The following is a 19,764-nucleotide window of genomic DNA, read 5'->3' as shown; positions in this document are numbered from 1 at the left end:
GAAGTATGAATTACATAGATTTAGCCTCAATTACAAATACATGCACATATGGATCAGAGGCAACTATATAGGACATCAGTGGAACAAAACAACAGATGCATAATTGCTCTAAAAGCACATTTTCATTAACACACTTCATCAGCGCTATTGATTTTAGCTCAGATTAGACCATAAAATCTAAGCCTGCAGGTTCAAATCATAATTAGGATGATGGTTTGTGGTAGTAAGAAGACAATTTTACCAAAAAGATAAGGTTCATGAAAATTTAATGAAATGAAATGAATTGATGAGATATTACACCCTAAAGCTTCTGTGATATTGTATTCCTTCACAGTGATCATTGATTTCTCTGCAATGTTTGAGAGAGATGGAGGAAATATTTGATTTAACGCTTTAAAGGCCAGTTTGTCTCTGCATTTTCTATACAATTACAGCTGTTTACCGCTATTTCTGCTGCAGCTTTCGCCCTTGACTCTCCATATGTGTTTGTTCACGGGTGTGTTGACTTGATTTACAATCGGATCCCTTGCATATTAACATTTTACATGCATTCATAAATTAAATGCTGAGTTCGGTACAGCTGCCGGTGTGGGTCTGTCAAGGCTCTTCTTCAATGCCAGCGTGTCTTCATGGTCAAGCATCTCATCAAACAGCCATTAGAGTGTGTTGTCTGTGTTATTTGTCAGGTTGTAATAGCCCAACAGGTAGAGGAGGAAATAGACTGCAAAAATAAAACTAGAACCACCTGGAGATTAAATATGACATACAGAGACTGGATGAATGCAGGGATGGATACTGTGAACAAAGTGGATACACACAGCTTGTAACATTAAAAGGATGTGTAAATTACCTACAGGTAAACTAATGAATAACTGTTATGAGAAGAGACATGTTGGGAGGAAAGGAGCAGGAAACCCATGTGAAATGATTTTTTAGTGTTTTGCAAATACCTGGGAACAAAATGTCAAATTAAACATGATGAACAATGGGGAGAAGTAAAATAAAATCCACAAAGAAATGGATTGAGTTATCTAATTAGGTCACATTTACTCCCACTGTCTGCTTTGTGTCAACAAACTATCCACAAAATGTTTGACGCTAATTATATGTTAGTGCTAAACACTCATGGAGTTTGTATTTGAGTGCAATTCTTCCTTGTTTGGCACCTGATAAGTAGAGTTTTTTCTAGTATTTTGGGCTTTTCTCCACATTTCAGCTCACAGGTTGATCCATAATGAGCGTCGCAAACACCAAAAACCCTTCAATTGTGTCTTCAATGAGCCGAAATATGCACACACAGAGCTCTTCACAGCCATACACCACCTTTCATGTATTTTGCATCTTTAACTTCTCTGGCAACTCTCTCTCTCTCTATAACACAGACTACTAATGTGTGATTTTCTGCTGTATTTTATTGGAGATTCCATGGATAATAGATATTTTTGGAGATGAAGGTGACAGCTATATTTGCAAATTAAAAACTGTCCGTCCGTCCGTCCGTCCGTCCGTCCGTCCGTCCGTCCGTCCATCTATCTATCTATCTATCTATCTATCTATCTATCTATCTATCTATCTATCTATCTATCTATCTATCTATCTATCTATCTATCTATCTATCCATCTATCCATCCATCCATCCATCCATCCATCCATCCATCCACGTTATTTATTTATAGCAGATGTCAATAATAAGCAGATTGCTCACAAAAGAATAGGTTATCAAGATCACACATGCACATTTATTTAATTAAACCATCAACTTTTCAATTACCTTCGCTGATTTTTTTTTATTATGATTTGATTAATTACTTAGATTTGCCACTGCGTTTGTTGTGTCATAATAGTCTGAGGTAAGTGTTTAATTTAGAAGGCTTTATTCAGATAAAATTATTTCTTATACTGGCAAAAAAAAAAAAAAAAATCTTGTGTTATATTGAGTAGATTTGTTGTCAGGGGTTGGGTTTAATAAAATAGGTAGATCTTGGTTGAAATAAGGAAGATAAAACTCTGTCAAGTTATATCTTATGCTGACATGACATATAGAAGAAAGATTGCTATTCTATTTCTGAGAGGACGACCTTTATGTGCCTGAGCAGAATATGAGTCTTTTTCTGGTCCGTGAAGAATAGACTGTTTTTATGAGACGGTTGTAACTTTGATGTTTCAGTGATGGACAGTGGAGGTAAAACTTTGAATCTGATTGAAACTGTAAAGCTTACAGCCTCCCATTACGCTTCACTAAAATGCTTGTTGCCAGCAGCGTTGTCGTCGGCAGGATTTCCTACTGACGAAACACATTCTTTAGGAGCCGTCTGCTTTCACAGAATTTGCGCTAAATTATGCATATTCGTGTTTACCCTCGGGGAAGAATATTGTACTCCGGGTCATGCATTATAAATGAATATGAACAACTGTAGGATATACGAACACCTGGCGTCCTCAGGTAAGGTTAAAACCCAACAGGATTCAAAGTCATGTTGCTTTCGTAATTCGGCCCACCCAGGGGATACGGGCAAGGACACACCAACACTGTGGGTGTCCGCCTTTGCTATTGCTCAATATCGCTCACAGGCTGCCTGGATCTAATAAGTCTCAGTGAAATCCTTCCCTTCTGGCTGGACAGTACACCTCAGGCCTAGCTCATCAGTTTCTTGAATGTCCATAGAATTGCATCAGTTGGAGCTTTGTATGAGACCTCCAAACTCATCTTCAGCACTGTCATACAATATCTGGATGTCTTTTTAAGGCTCCCCATTGGCTGCTGCCTGTTTGAGCTTTGCTATTACCAAATCTGTTTTAGTGCGGTTTTTTCCCGTATTCTTTTAAATGTTGTCAAGTTCAAGGTCAGTATGGTCTTCTTAAGTTTCACCCTGGGGTCACACTGAGCAAATGGGGCATCTCTGCTGGCTATGGGAAAGACACTGAGAGGCAGAAACACAGGGAGAGAGTGTGTGTGTACAGCTGCTCGTTGGTGTGTCTAGTGCAGAACTGATTTAAGGCCCCAGGCCACAGGAAGAAGGCTACTCTACACTCCAGGCACGTCCCTGAAACCAGCAGCAGAGGAAGCACTATTGCCATTCAGCAGCGTCGACTGCAGACGCCTAAATGAGTCTGTTCTGTCCTGCAATGCCCAACGTGGCAGTCCGCCACTTACTCAACCTCTCCAGCTCCTAATATGCCCTCCCCCTCTTGAGCCTAATTCTCTATTCTCTCTTCCAGTTCATTTTTTTGTGTGTCTGTCTCTTGAAGGCTGTCAGTATTTTTTTTTTTTTTTAAAATCCATCCTCATTCTTATTGTATACTCATTTTTCTCTCCCTTGCACTCACACGTAATGTTCTTTGATTGCAAATTCTAACTATCTAGCAAGAAAAGCTTTTGGGTTCCTTCATCTTTTCAAAGTCTCAAAAGCATCTGGGCCAATCCACATGCAAGGTTTTCTTAGAAATTACCCACAATTCCTGCAATGGTCTTAGAGTGTCATTAAAAAAACTGTAGCTACTCCTATTTGCCTTCAGCTTTATAATCTACACCATCCTTCGTCGGTGACTTGGCTCAGAAATAAGGTCATAAACGTCAGTCATAATATCTGCCACTGACGGGTCAAGTTGCTGAAATACATAACTCATAAAATGACTCAGTTCATGCATGTCAAGCCAGAATGAAAATGTTTTTCTCACAGGGTGCACGGTGGCGTTGCTCATCAGGAAAACCTCACAGACTCATTTCTAGACTAACCCAATTTCCCAAAGATCTCCAGATGCTTCCATTTTTAGTCCCTCTGTGTTACCTACTTTCCTTTTCTTTTCTGTTGCTGTCAGCCGTATTGTAGTTTTTTTTTTTCTCCTTTCCCTACCTGAGCTCCTTTTGTTTCACACTCCACACATTTCGTTCTCAAATGTGTTTGTGACAGGTTTTAATTTAGAGATTCTTTAATTTCCTGCATTGGGTTTCAGCAAAAATATTCCAGTTTATCAGTGAAATGTTAACAAAAATGGTTTTGCAGCAAGATTAATAAACAAAAGAGGGATTAGTGCTTTGTTTTGATTAAATCTGTTTGCATCTGTTTGTCTGAATGTAATGTTTAATGGCCACTAACGTCTCCACGGATTGATGAAAATGAGGAAATGGTGCGGATTTGTTGCATATGTGCGGTGTCACCAGGTACAACTTTACATCTCATGTGCCTTTGCCACCTGCGGGTTGACGGAGGAGGACTGGGGTGGGTTAGTATCAGGGACAGTATGGTGACAGCTCGTGAATTCTAAAGGCTTTATCGGTCCCCTGCAGCCTGCCTGGGCCGCTCACTGCTGCCTCTCATCTCTCCTGTGTGTTGCATTGAATATGGCTCTCCAATTGGGGTCACGGCATAGATTGATAGGAAGCTATATTCCTTCATAACTGCAAGCAGAGCAACAGAGTTCAGCATTAAGAACAGGTGCAGAGAAATGTCTGGTGTGAAGACAAGCTGACTGACGGACAATGACTCCCTCCAATATAAACATTAGGGTGCAAGACTTTAATGAAATGTGGAATTTGTGTGGAAATTTGATATACGGCGTCTCAGTTACAAAGCATTGCCCTCTTGTGGACAAAGTACCCAAATAGGGTTATATTTTTATTTTTAACTGAATGTAAACTCAATGCTTTTCTTTTTCTGGACCTATTCCTTGATATTTTTCTTTAAAAGACTTAGAACTATTTTTTGGTGACTTTTTTTTGTGGGTATTAATATTTCCTGAGTGATTTATCTTCATTTACTAGTATGTCATCCCCTGCATTTTGCATTTTACAGTTAAATCATTTCATTTACTAGTCATGTAGGTATTTGTAAAATCTCAGTATAAATCAGTTTATATCAAAACCCAGAATGTTGAAGAAAATGTGAGTTTTTCACCAAAATATATCATTAACTGAACATAAAAACAAGTGCCTACAACCACTGTCATTTGTCGAACAACATGGGTTTTACTGCTGAATCAATGTTGCAGAAACTGACAGTGTTTCAATGATCACTACAGTCTTTCAACATCTAAATAACACAATGATGCAGCTGAACCTGAATTATTTAAGTATATTTAAACAGTTAGTGGTTCAGGAGTTACTAAACATTGTAGGTTAGATATTTTAAGGTCATTTTCACACTGGGTTAGGGGTGATTCTTTTTTTGCTTAATTCAATTTTTTTTTGCTTTATTCAAGCAAAACAATCTGCCAATGGAACACACGAAAATGATCTTGGTAAGATTTCTTGAAATAAGATTTTCAAGATCTATTGTCTAAAAATAAGGTCTTATATCTCACTTACAAGTTACTCTTTAGGATGAGTGATTTGTAGGATTAGTGATATTCTGACGAGAAATGAGAAAAATGCACTTAGTAAGATTTAGATTTTTGCAGTGTATACCCAGTGAGAAAACACCCTTATGTGTAGCTGGCTGTTTAGGTCTTTGAGGGTTAAATATAATAAAATAACATTATGAAGTCACTAATTCCAACAACAGCTGTACATTTCTAGCATTAATAATAAACAATGATATTTGGAATAATGTGTCCTTCAAATGTTCTGGGAGTAAAGCATCTAGCCAAACTAAAAAGCAAATGTAAAAAAAATTCTCTGTATTTTCCTCTAAAATGTTTCTGCTCAAATACTTTAAACTGTTTCCTGTACTGATGGCTTGTTTAATTTGTCTGCATCAAGTGAAAGCAACACAAACAGCAAATATCTACATAAACAGACCATTTTCTCTTTTCTTTCTGTATAAAGTGTTGGCATTCATATGCATTGGATCAAACAGCTGAGCACGATGACGGCTTCTTTAATTTGTCTGCATTAACTGTCGGATCGGCCTTGAAACAAAAATATTAAATCACGCTGTAGTAAACATCAGACAGTGGACTCTACAGAAGAGCTAATTAGGAAAATGGGTTCCTTTAGCAGCTTATCAAACATGAAGGAATACATGCTAATTGTGGCAAAGACTTGGACATAATAAATGATGATAAAATGATCCATACTGTTAATTTAACATTAGACATTGCAGCGGAGGTCTGCGGCTGACACGGCAGTTTGATGGCGATGATGATCTGTAGCTCCGAGGCTCAAACTGTGAACACCATAGCTCTAATTTTATAATCTCTTTTTATTGTGCGCTGCCAAATGGAAAGTATTTAGATCCCTATGGAGGACTTTTGAAGCTTTTTGGAGCTGAATGATCCCTAAAACCTTTCTGCTTGACTTTTTTCTCAAAGATGCACTGATGGGGAAATATGAGAAGATGTGTTGGACTGTAGGGTTGCTATACTGCTTTATAAAGGGCAAATAAATCAAAACCTTCCTAACCCATCACCTCAGCTGCTGCAGCTCTTTGTAGCTGTCGTGCTTGTTCCCCCGTTTGTCCCTTTTCCCAGATTACCTATAGGGATTGATGGCCATGCCAAGGCAAAAACAGAAAAATCCATACTGCTCTCCTGCCCTTTCCATATTACATTGATCTCATGGTGAAATATCAATCTGCATATGTCATGTACTGTGACTATGCTCACAATAGTACAACACGTGTTTAGACATAAATCAACATAAAGCTGGATTACGACAGCTTTTTATTAAAGGAACTTTTTCTTTCGTCATGCTCGTCTCTGTAGAGCCAATTAAGGTAGAGAGTCAAATGAAAAATCCATCCAATCCGAGTATTCATGAAGTAAAAGCTAAATGTATGAGTACACTCCAATATTCATGTACAAATACACACACAACATACACTATAGATGCAGATATTCATTAATTTCCTGGAGCCAGACACTGAGGTGTTGACAGCGAGAAAAACAGAAAAAAAATAGTGGTTTTAACGTATACTGATATATGTATTTAATCATCAGTACATGCAAGACACTAATGTGCTCTACAGGATGCCCTATAGCCATGTTTTCTTATTAAATGCATCCAGATGGTTTGCAGCCTGAGGTGGTATCAGTGCCTTAGAGGACACTGTCAGATTAGTTTCATCATTTATGTTTCACACCACTTTCTGCCCTTTACATGTGGAATAATAGAAAACTTCCATGAGATTATGTAAAATTGTAAGATCCAGTGCTATATATGCCTCCAGGTCTAGAATGTTTCACATCCAGGCTTTTAATTAAATCTATAAACTTTTGAGTAATACAAGAAAATAATATCTGATCGCAACTAAAAACAGCAAAACAAGTATTATAATAAAAAAAAAAAGCCTTCCTTATACACATTTTAATCATTTTATAATAAATAAATGCTCGGCGTGAAGTGAAAAACAACTCCTTAAATGTTGATTTGACATTATATGAAAATTCATGAACTTTTTCTGTTATGCACTGTTGCTTATAAAGTTGGAATCATTTTGTTTTCAGACACATTTCTCATTTTATTCTTATTTGTACACATCAGTAATCACCTTTGACCAGGTACAATGATTACATACTGAGTCCCAGTTACACTTTATCTGTCAAGAATAAATCACATTGTCACAACCATTTCGATACAAGTAAAATATTTTATTCCAACTCTATGGGGAACAGTGTATGATCTAAGTAGTACAGGGTTACTGCGGGTCATTAAAAGTCATTAAATAGATTTTGTGAAAATTAAGGCCTTAAATGGGATTAAAAAGAATTAAATTCGATGTTCAGAGGCATTAAAAAATTAAATACACTTGATGGAAAAAAGCATTGTTATTCACAATTTATTCTGATTATATAAACATTTAATAATTGTGATTGGATGTATAGTGTGATGATTGACTGGCGGAACCCTTTAATTGGCTATTGTTTATGGACGATGCACGAAGTCACAACAGCGGATGCTAAGAATGCAACATGCTGTGAGTGTGCTCATGCTGTGGCAAAAGAGCGGAGGAAATATTAGCAAATGTCTGAAAAATGGGAAAATGCAAGTTTCAGCAGAAGTGATTGGAGGAGGGACTATTCAGAACCTAGTTAAAGCCTGTCGACAGTAAACCGACCTAAAATTATATATAAAACTAAAATTGTATCTGCGGTTGGACATGGGAATTAAATTTGTTTCAAGTGGCATTAAAAAGGGCATTAAAAAGCATTAAATTAGATTTGCTGATACCTGCAGAAACCCTGTAGTGGGTGACTATTTTTTTTTAAAATACAGGTTATTTCAGACTGGTCATTTCATGGCAGAACTAAGACAGAATTTATATTGCGACTGTTTTACTGGGTATTTTTGATATTTAAGGGTAAAGTATGATCATAAAGCTGAACAATAATCTTAGAGACTTGCTGTTATAATTATTCTTTTAACTACTAGTTCTGTACTAGTTCTGTTCTTTGGTTATGCCCTACTTAACATATTGTGCAGAAATATGGGGAAATGCAGGAAAAACTATGAAAAACTAGTATAAATACATTAGTAAAATTACCAAAAAAAAGATCTATTAGAATAATTAATAAAGTAGTATATTTTGAAGCAACCAATAATTCATTTATTCAACTTAATACCTTAAAATTTCCCGATATTGTATATATTAAAATATTATAGATGATTTGTAAATTAAAAAATAATATTGTTCCAAATACCATTCAAGATTTCTTTAAATTAAGAGAGAGTAATTATAATTTAAGAGGTCTTCATATTTTTGAATGTATGAAAGTGAGGGCAAATGTGAAGTCCAAATGTATTTGGGTTGTGGGTGTGAAATTATGGAATGGACTTGATGATGAATTGAAGTTGTTCACTTCTCTGACAAAGGTTATTCATTCACATGTTTATTTCAAACCTGCTACCACAGTTAAACACTTAACAGATGAAAACAATTTTAAAAATCTCTTAAGTGTAAGATTATAGAGGGTATGCACGTGACATCACCGCTAGCAGAAGTCACCGCGGTCATGCCCACTGAGTGGCAGAAAGAGGGAGATGAGTAGTGGCTTTGGCTTGAATACTGCAAAAACTTTAGAACAGTCTAAAAAATGGGGAAGAGCTGTTGTGCCATTGACTGCACAAATAGGTTTAAAAAGCACTCGGAGCTATCGTTTTAGTGGCTACCTAAAGCCAAAGACAGAAGAAGCAGATGGATCGCTGCAATTCGTAGAAATAACTGGAATCCAGGCAACGAAACCTGGATTTGTGTCAGGTAACGTTAATTTATGCTGTATTCTTGCATAAAATCATACCTTAAATTACATATCGTTTTGGCTAACGTTACTTCTTAGTAAAGCTCTTAATGTTAGCATCTGTCATTTAGGAGGGACTGGATATATTTCATAACTGAAACGTTTTTGTCTTCAGTTGTGTGATTCTGAACCTTGTGCTCTACATGATTTGTAAACTAGCTTAAACTGAGGCTAACGTAGTTTTCCAAATAAGGGGGTACTCTAGCACAAAGCTGTTGTAGCTGTGTTGTATCATGTATTTGATGTTAACTCTACTTAAATCTCCACAGTACCAGTAGATCATCCACTCACTTGGGTCAGTACTAAGGGTTCACCTCCAGTAAATCAGTAGTGAACTGTCAGCACTACTGCTGGGCCTTTACCTTGGCAATCACCACCAAGAAAATACATCTTCACTGACAGAAAACCTCCAAAACAATAGTATGTTGAATTGAAAGCTCTCACCAGCTGTAATCCTCTAATTAACGATGACGAGGATGTCAACAACTCTTTGGCTCTTGTATGCTTTCAGGTTTTGCTTTGGGTATTTTCCCGGCGTTGAAATCAGGTTCATATAAATGTCAGGATACGTGATTTCTGTCCACATATCAATGTTCGTAGACCACTTGTTGTTTGGTAGCTTGTGTGGATCCATGTCAAGTCCAATTGTTTTAATTTCATGTTATATTCCACATTTTTCCAGGTCTCGCTGTAGCTACTGCTATGCTCCGCCATGTTAAGCCGGTTTGTTTTTGCCACTCAGTCTGACTTAGAGGGGCGTGGCCCACGGGGGAAATGACATATGTGCATTCCCTCTATTCAGGAATACTAAGTGGAAATGGTAGATGTGTTTTTGTTGCTATTGATTATTTTGTTACAATGTGAATCCTTGATGATGTACACATTTAATTTAATGTAAGCGGTGTGTCAGATGAAAAGGATGGGCAAAAAATAAGCTTTTGCTTTTAGCCTGTTCCTTTTTTGGTGTTTGTGTTTATTGTTGTGGTTGTTGTACTGTGTGTGGTGATTACTGTGCAAGCTAAAAATAAACCATTCATTCATTCATTCATTCATTCATACTAGGTACCTGTTATCATATTGTTTGACTCTGAAACTGATGTGATTTTACCTAGCAGTATTAGCAACAACCAGGCAAAATACTTCAACATGTACCTCTTTCTTAATACTGTGACATTTTTGCTGTTACATTGGAAAGCTGATGACCATCTTAGCTGTCGTCCCCCTCGAAGCAACAAACGCTCATTTATTTATGACCTTGTTTCTCCCTCTGCGATCAATGAGTGAAATCACCCACTCTTGATGTCACTCCCTTTTTGTTTCTTTGCGTCTGTTTCAAAGTCGTCAAAATCTTCTCTCGGCAATGACATTCCCTGCATTTCAGATCCTCAAACAGCAAACATACCTTGTTTTCAGCTCAGCAGACAAACTCCTTCCATCAAATGAATAAAAATATAGCAAGATAATGCATGTAGTATGATTCACAACAGACATATATGATTAATAAACTCCTCTGACAGCAAATTTCATAGATCATTTAGTTTATTGTGTCACATTTGAGGCAAGTAATCAAAACTGTTGTCATATGGTTCTCTGCACTTAAAGAGTACTTAAATGCACAGTATAAGTAGTTATAGTTATCCTCTTAATACATTTACTTACCTTGTACTTAAAGGGCACACAGGCTGTAATCTAAGATGGCAGAAGATCCCTCCTTATTATATTGACCTACCATACAGGCTATGAAGACTATAATCTAAAGCACCACTAGTCTCTCCATTTTTTGAAGTTCTCATAAGGACGTGATCATATCTGAGGTCTGTTTAAAGCATGAACCGAGACAGCAAAATTATTATAGCTTAAATCTGGCCCAAAACTGGCCATTTTGGCAAGGTTCTAGGTGGATGTATGGGCCTTAAATGACCCTTATCAGGCAAGCCAAAATCAAACCAAAAGGGAGCCAAAATTCACCCAAAACTAATGGTGGACTTCCAAAATATAGCTATAATTGTCTCAGAAAAGCCCCAAATCAATCCAGCCAAAAAGTAGTGAAAGAGAGGCCAAAAGAAGTATGTTAATATAAACTATTTTATTTATTTTGTATTATCACAAATGTGCATCCCAGCATTCCTGTTCTAGGTAGTTTAGTTCTTAATTTTGTATTGTAAAAATTACATCTTTGATATTGCAGAGAGAGGACCAATCATCCTTATTTGTATTGTTAGTGAAGTTACGGAAGTATCGATGTGAGATTAAATTGTAATTTTCAGATGAATGGATGAGAATAATATATGTATGAATAAATATGTGAACCATGAAAATACCAATAAAAAGAGAATTAAGAAAAAAAACAAACAAACTTACATTGCAGTAAAATTACACTGTAAAGGTGAATGAAAAATGGAATTATAAGGAATTTTTAGAGTTGAGGTGGAAAATGTACAGGTCCTGCACTCTGTTAGGATTCAAATCAAAAATAATTTCATCACTGGACATACTTCCACTTCCTCTTCTTCTTCCTCTCACTTTCTCCATATTTTAACAACGAGGTGAAGTATTACTGGAAAATCACCTCAGATCAGTCATAGTCATACAGCGTACTAACAGGTAGGTACTGGTAGATTAAAAACAGTAACTGCTGTCTCCAAGTTTCTCTGGGAAAGTTTCAGATTCATGTCATACCTCATCCTGTAATAATAAAATAGGTACCCACTATATTAAAGTAAAATAAAACATTTATAACATTCTCTCTATGTTGTTTTTTCCCCAGGAAGTATAAATTTTCATGCACTGTATTCATTTCCTATAATCATCAAATTTATAAAATATAGTTTCAGTGTAAATTCTCTCTTCGATATGATGTGAAATTACCACATTCTCATTCATTAGGTCATATATACAGTATATTTATAAGATAGGCACCCAGCAGTTATAATATCAACAGTTTTTTGCAAGATCCCAAGTTGATACCATCATCTCATTCTCTAGTACCGACATGTAAGCACTAGCACAATGAGAGTGGAAAATAAATGCACCATAATTCAGGAATATGGATACTGTACATTGAGTTAGTGTTATATTTTTTGTCAGTTGCTCTTGGTAAATATACAGTTGCAGAAAAAATTTATTAGACTATCAAAAGTCATCAAAAACAACAGTTCTGCAATCAAGTACTAACTCCTGTGTGTATCATGTGACTAAAACTGACAGAAAATAAAACATGGAATGCCTAAAAGCACTGTTTTTGGCAGTACAATGCCATAGGTATTGATGTAAGAACTGAATGATTTTGGTTATTATCAAGAAAACATGGAAAATGGATAGATATCAGCTCTGAAATTAAACTCTTATGAGCTATTTTTGTTGTTATCATTATATTTGTCCAAACAAATACACCTTTAGTAGTACCAGCATTAAAATGAATAAGAAACTGTGGAAAACAATTGGTGGTCTAATAATTTTTTCCGCGACTGTAAGTACCAACACAGTGAAAGTAGAAAATAAATGTACCATAACTCAGGAATATGGATACTGTACATTGCAAGCTATACAATAAAGAGTTACTGTTATATATTTTTTTATCAATTGCTCTTGTACATCTAAATAAATTCAGGTTATATTTATAGCTGGGTGAATATTGTTTGTTTGAACGAGGATGAATATTTCCATCACACAGTGGTAGGATTTTCATTTTCCTTCTACTATCTATATGTGACTATATTCAAAATCCCTCTTGGTACAGAAAAGACCAACAAACTCTGAACTGCAGCTGCAAACTGAAAATAGCAAGTTTTGACAAAGACATCACCATCATTTATGTATTTAAACCCTCAGAAAACACAATGAGGGAAACAATGGTAATGAGGCACATAAATACAGATGGAACATGACGAATAAAGGAGTAAAAACATGAAACAAGCCATGGCAATAAAAAAATACTATTTACTATTTTAAAAAGTTACTACAGCTGAATTTTGAAGTCAACATTAAGGTTAACTCATTTTGTTATTCCTGTAAGGGTTAGGGTTACACTTAGCATTAGCTTTAGCATTGGCATTTAACACTACCTAATCCCATACAGTATGTAGCATTAGCATTTAGCCCATCCTAATCCCACAGAGTTTGTAGCATTAGCTTTACCCAGTAGCATTAGCACTTCATAACCCCACATAGCATGTAGCATTAGCCATAAGCACAGGAGTTCCCAATTGTTTTTGGCTCGTGACCCCATTTTAACATCACAAATTTCTGGTGACCCTGACATTCAAAACTGAAACCTTTTTTTTATTTTTGCTAAAATTAATTTGTTTTTGATCATGTAATAGTTTGCTACACTGTGTTGCAAATAAACATTAATTTTAGATGACATTTAGGCTATTTAATGTATATTATTATGGACGGAGGCAGAAAAGCCAGGTGTAGATTACTGCACAAAGTGAGAATTTTATTTTCCTTGGTCAGGATATGTACAGTCAGTCCAGCTTGGATTTACAAGGCTGACAATTAATACTGAACAAACAATGACTCAAACTATGAATTATGAAAGAGCTGCAGCATCTGAAATCGGACACAATGAACATTTGAAAGATAAACAGTACCACAGTGCTTCAGTTTCAGCTTCACAGTTTGTCATGTCTTTTATGGATTGTGATAGTTTCTCTCAACTCACCATGTATTTTTTATTAGTGAGCTTTTATTTTTATCAATTACTAGAAATTTCCGGTGACCCCATTTGAATTTCAAGTGACCCCACGTGGGGTCCCGACCCCAAGGTTGAAAAACACTGCATTAGCAGGAGCACTTAGCATGTGTACGGATGTAATCATTTCCTCTAAAGTAACCTCTATCTTGACATTATTTTGCCAAAGTATTGTTACAGCATTCTGTGCTCAACACCACTGCCAGGAGTGATTTGTTTAAAGAAGTAGCCAAACAACAAAGATAACTTTTACATGTATTCTGCAATGATTGAGGGTACTACACTTCTCAAAAAATGCTTGTAAATGTGTAGATATGTCTGGCTGTGTGAGACATGATGCAAAAAGAACACTTACTTCATACCAGATACTTAAAAGTTGGTCCATAGGTTTTTTTTGTTTTTTTTTTAGGAAAACTTATTTCTCATAATTATTATGTGTATTATTGTGTCCAGTAGTTCAGGAGGTTCCATAAACCATGAAGATTACTGGACCATAGAGCTTTGTCTACACATTAGTTTTTTTTTTACAATTACTGCAAACCCAGTTTCTGTTGAGAATGTAATTTTGCAGAAAATTGAAGCCCAGGGGTAAGTACAGATGGTCCAAAATACATGAAAACAATTTTATAAGGGCTTTTCACAATGGTGCGTTTACACTGCAGTGGTTGTGTACATTTTGAAATGTGCCTTGGAGCCACTTAGAATGTTTCTTTTGCTACATCACATGCATAAGAGTAGCAGATATTCTTCCACCAAGTCATTTGCTTATGTGGCTTACCGTACAAATGTCAAGCACATGTCATGGTGTCACTGTATAAAACTTGGCACATAGGGTTTCTTTAACACAGTTACAGCCATTACATCAGCTTTCTTAAGAGAATTGATTGCCCCTTAGAAGTAAATAATAATCCTTTCTTTCAAACAGTATGAGCATGCTTTACATAATGCTTTGCTACATATTTAAACCCCACTCTGAGTCTATACGATGTGAAATAGCTCAGCATGATGACATTTAATAGCAATGGCACATTTCATATAAAGGGTTAAGGCTGTACTTCAGGCGTGCCATGCAATGTCACTGCTCTAAAGATGTAAAAGTTACAATGCTTTTTTAATGGTTAGGGCAGGCAGTACAATAGGGATTTTAGTCCTTTGGGCAGTGTTTGACAGGAAATAGAATCTGTACCTTTGGCTTGTGTACAGATGCCTGAAGCTTTAAGGCAAGGAAAATAATGAAAAGAGAGAGGAGGAAGGAGGAAGAAGGAGCAGAGGGAGGTAGTGGGGGGGGGGGGGGGGGCTGAGGGAACATTCAGCAACAATATTCTTTCTGCTGAAACTTTACATATGTCAGCACTTCAGAAGTTTCCCCATTATTATTTATCCCACATCCCCTTCAAGAGCTTCAAATATTCATTTGATCTAACCTTTTATTCTCTGCCTACTGTAAATTGTCACAAGCTAGATGCATACGTTCTTTAAAACTTATTGCAAGTAATTACAGGCAAGTGGTTTTCTCGGCGGAATAAAACAGGGCTTTGAACACAAACATTGATTAATCTATATGAAAGTACTTGAGCCATCAGAGGACTTTCAGGACAGAGTTGGTTATCAGTACAAGAAGTTTCTCTATATTCCTGTTAAATCACAAAGTACAACTATTGATCAGTCTGTTGACAGGGGAATCAGTCAACGAAGACAGAACGGTCAGATATACAAATAAGGAAGGACAGAATATGTTTATTAACAATAGAAAAGAATGTGATGTGGCTTAGAATAGTGACAAATCCATAGATCATCCAATTTGTGCTTTGTCAAAGGATTATCAATTATTTTTCATTCATGTGTGATCTTTCTCTTATAATGGCACAAATATGCTTCTGTATATAAGAAAATTAATCCCAATTAAAAGTTAATAGCATCTGAAATGTTATGTGCTCTATGCATTATACTCTTTAATCATATAATCTATTCACACCATATGGTACACCTACTCAGTACATGTTTAACCCACTGTGATTCATTTATGAAACAGCTGTCACACATGAATTTACATCCCAATAATACTTAAGTCTACTGCAGATTTCACCTCTCTTGATTTTTATGTGGTTTTTCTCCATTTCCCCCTCACAATCTTTCTGTTTTTTCTTTGATTCTTTTACAGAAAGGTTAGTTGAATATATTAAAATGTTCCATACCTAAGAAAATCATCATATACTGGAGAAAAATGGTAGTTCACAAACCTCATAGTTCGATAGCCTGAACAGGAAGGGTTGGTGATTCAGATGAGGAGATTTAGGTCATTGATGACTGTGTAAAAAGCAGAAAAATGACGTTTTTTTATGTGTGTGTAAGCAAATATACAGTACACATGTAGCTGATAGTTGAACTGTTGGAACGACGCAGGATTTCACCTTGGTGCTAAGTGATTAGGTTGATCTCTAGTGAGAAGTTTAATTCTCCTCTGAGCAAGGGTGCCATTAAAATGCAATGACATGAGATTAATGCTCATCTTGTAAGTGACATTTACTTTCTCATTTACTGTGGAAATTGTCTTGCAATATTGTGTGCGAGGCCTTATTTGGAATGCTGATGAGTTTTCAGAAGCTGTTCAAAGTATGTGCAGTGATACCATGAAAAATGTTGAATGTGCTTTATGAAGAGGAAGGGTATCTGGCTGAGTAAGGGACAAACAGTAAAACAAGGCGATCAGCAAAACAGGACTGTGAACTTTGAAACTACAGTTACAGTGCAGATTCCAATTGTACTGTACTGTATGTTGGATAAATGGCTGTCCTCAGCAATAGTAATAGAACTGCAGAAGCTGAACGGAAATCAGGTTTAATGGAAGACCTACTGTGTCTGTGATGCTTTAGAACAGGGGTCTCAAACATGCGGCCTGGGGGCCAAAACCGGCCCGCCAAAAGGTCCAATCAGGTCCATAGGATGAATTTGCGAAGTGCAAAAATTACACTGAAGATATTAACCCTATAACGCTCAACGTATCATATTTGATACATGAGTTTTGAAGCCCTTGACATAATCAGTGTGAATTTTTTTTCTTGAAAAACCTGGTGTATGCAGTTCATATACAATACATTCAATACATGGATAATCCACCAGGGGGGAGGAATTTGTTCACCAGAGGCCTTTCCAGTGCCACTACAAGATTGTCATTAGTGAGGAAGGTGGAACAACTTTGCCAGTTTTGAAAAGGAATTGCCAATTTGTTAGACATGTTTGTGTTATATTATGTTTTTCTTTGTTCCAAAATAATAATATTTGAGCACTGAGACCCAGTGTATCAAATATGATACAAAGCTCATACATGGAAATTGTTATTTGAAAAAAAAAAAAAAAATTGGAGTTGTTCAGAAGGACCAATAAAGGCTCCAGTTTCAAAGAACTGGAATTTTCTGTTGATGATTTAATGTTTCAGGCTTTATAGGGGTAACAATCAAGAAGGTCAAACTCATTTTAGTTCAGGTTCTACATTCAGATCAATATGATCTAAAGTAAAATAACATAATAACCTATAAATAGTGACAACTCCATTTTTCTAGCTTCAACTGGACTAGTTTTGCTCTTTTGAAGCAAAACTAGTCCAGGTGAATGTCAAAGAACTACCAAGAAGAACAATGACCCGGACAAATGAGATATTGTTCTTATTTTATTTCCAAATTCCAATTTTCTAACTTTTTTAAAAATTTGCAAACAAGTGACATTTGACAAATGAAAAACAACCAAGTTACAACGTAAAAAACAATACACGACAATACAACACACTTGTTAACAGACCTAGACAAACAACAGAAAAAACAGACAACAGATTTTTATATGTGTTGATAAATCAAACGGGGATGGGGGGTTAACATAAACAAACTCCAAATTTTTAGCAATATTATACCTGTTACCAAATGTTTGTGTAACATTGTGTCTAATGCCCTTGCACAAATGATAAGTTGAGGCATAATATCGTTAATACTGTTTTTACAGGATATTCATGTTTTTTTGTGAAAGGATAGTTTGTAAATATAAATATTTTCATAATTTAATGTTTTTATTGCACTAAAACAAAGAGAACAAGTAATTATAGGTTATGACGCTAGTACTTTACTGGTCTGGGCCAACTGAGATCCAATTTGGCTGAATGTGGCCACAGGAAGAAATGACTGACACCCCTGCTTTAGAAGAAATGCATAGTTATCAGGACAAATTATAACTGTCAGTGTTAAGAAAAATGATTAGAATGCAGGATGCACAGATGAACCTAAAGGTCTGGGTTGGAGATGAACTCTGAGCCTGGAAGACGAACAGGCGAACCATCCAGAGACAGGCAGGAATCGGGTCAAAAGAGGACAGACTTAGGAGGGCAGATCTGGAGATTCTGCAGGAAATCAATGCTAAGGGAAAAGACAAAGCAGGCGATGAAGTTAGAAACCAATGACACAAGACATGAGAAATCGATAAAACCAGGCAACAACATCTTGAAAGGGGATAGGTGGAGTACATGAGGTTAGTCAGTGGTATCAGCATGTATCAGACGGTGAGCACTGTATATGTTCTTATTACTGAATGGAAACAGGTGAATATGTGGGGAGTGGGAGTGGTGGGGCTGAAGATGTGGGACCGTGGCTGGGAACGTGGAAAACTACTAAAGAGACAGCGTGAAACGAAGCAGTGAGATAGTACTAGAGAGAAAGGGAAAACAGGACACCAGGGAAAAACGGGGCTGGAGTGGGAGGGATTTCCTGACACCTCTATATATCTTTTGAACTCTTAAACAATCCCTTAAGGAACCCTCAACAATGAAATGTCTGAGGATTGCAAAATCCTGTACAAAATTGATTGCCTTCCTATATAATATGTCTTTATCTATGCCTCATAAAATTCACATTCATTATCTTCTGTGTTTTAAGGCTTGTTCTATCTCACTCTTGTTCTCTCACAGTGTCCACAAGCAGACGGCCAGCGTGTGAAGTCCAGCTGTGTGTGTGTGTGTGTGCGCGCTAATACACTTGTGTGAAACTGTGGGTGCAGATATCTGTGTGTATGTGAGATGAGGAGAAGCTAAGTGGCTACCACAACTACCCACATCAGACAGCCTCCTGCGCTGCAAGATGGATTAGAGCCCCACACCTCAGGAGATCAAAGGTAGGAGAAGATGTTTGGTAATCAGCCGCCACTCACCTGCCCTGTTCAATGAAGGCATGGTGAGAGAGAAGAAGGGAGGAAAGGAGAGAGGAAATGAATGACAATGAGTTCAGGATCAGGGGTTTTTGCTGTCTGTGTAAATGCTATGGTCTCACAGTTAGATTATCAATAAACCTTGCTTTTTACTCAGTGTGTATACAGCACAGGTGTCAAACATGCGGCCCGGGGGCCAAATCTGGCCCTCCAAAGGATCCAATCTGGCCTGTGGGATGAATTTGTGAAATACAAAAATTACACTGAAGATATTAACAATCGAGGATGTCAAAATCATTTTAATTCAGATTCCACATACAGACCAATTAGATGTCAAGTGGGTCAGAACCAGTAAATTACTATCATATTAAAACTATAAATAATGAATCAATTTTATCTTTGTTTTAGTGTAAAAAAAAAAAAAGTAAAATTACATGAAAATGTTTATATTAAAAACTATTATTTTGCAAAAAATGTGAAAAACCTGAAATGTCTTAAGATAAGTAAATGCAATTTAACCAGTATTCTGCCTGTTATTAAATGTTTTGTGCATTTGTAATTGTAATGTAAGTTGTAATGCACATGTGTAAATGATAAACTGATAAACTGAGGCATAGTATTGTTAAAATTGGACTTGTTTTTTTAAGATGTTTCCGGTTGTTCATGTGATTCAGATTTTTGTAGATGTTAACATTATCATAATTTAATTT

The 19,764-nt window shown here is 36.4% G+C and overlaps 1 protein-coding gene across 1 annotated transcript in view; it reads left to right on the top strand.

Moving 5' to 3' along the window:
• Positions 1 to 19,764, top strand: part of grik4 (glutamate receptor, ionotropic, kainate 4) — a 475,408-nt gene that overhangs the window by 117,058 nt on the left and 338,586 nt on the right. Inside the window, exon 2 of the mRNA XM_030152304.1 lies at positions 18,819 to 19,021. The gene's annotated coding sequence lies outside the window, so the exon portion shown is untranslated. The remainder of the gene's footprint in view (positions 1 to 18,818; positions 19,022 to 19,764) is intronic.

The sequence above is a fragment of the Sphaeramia orbicularis genome, chromosome 13, assembly GCF_902148855.1.
Source record: "Sphaeramia orbicularis chromosome 13, fSphaOr1.1, whole genome shotgun sequence".
NCBI classification, from domain to species: Eukaryota; Metazoa; Chordata; class Actinopteri; order Kurtiformes; family Apogonidae; genus Sphaeramia; species Sphaeramia orbicularis.
This window is presented reverse-complemented; position numbering and strand designations above follow the sequence as displayed.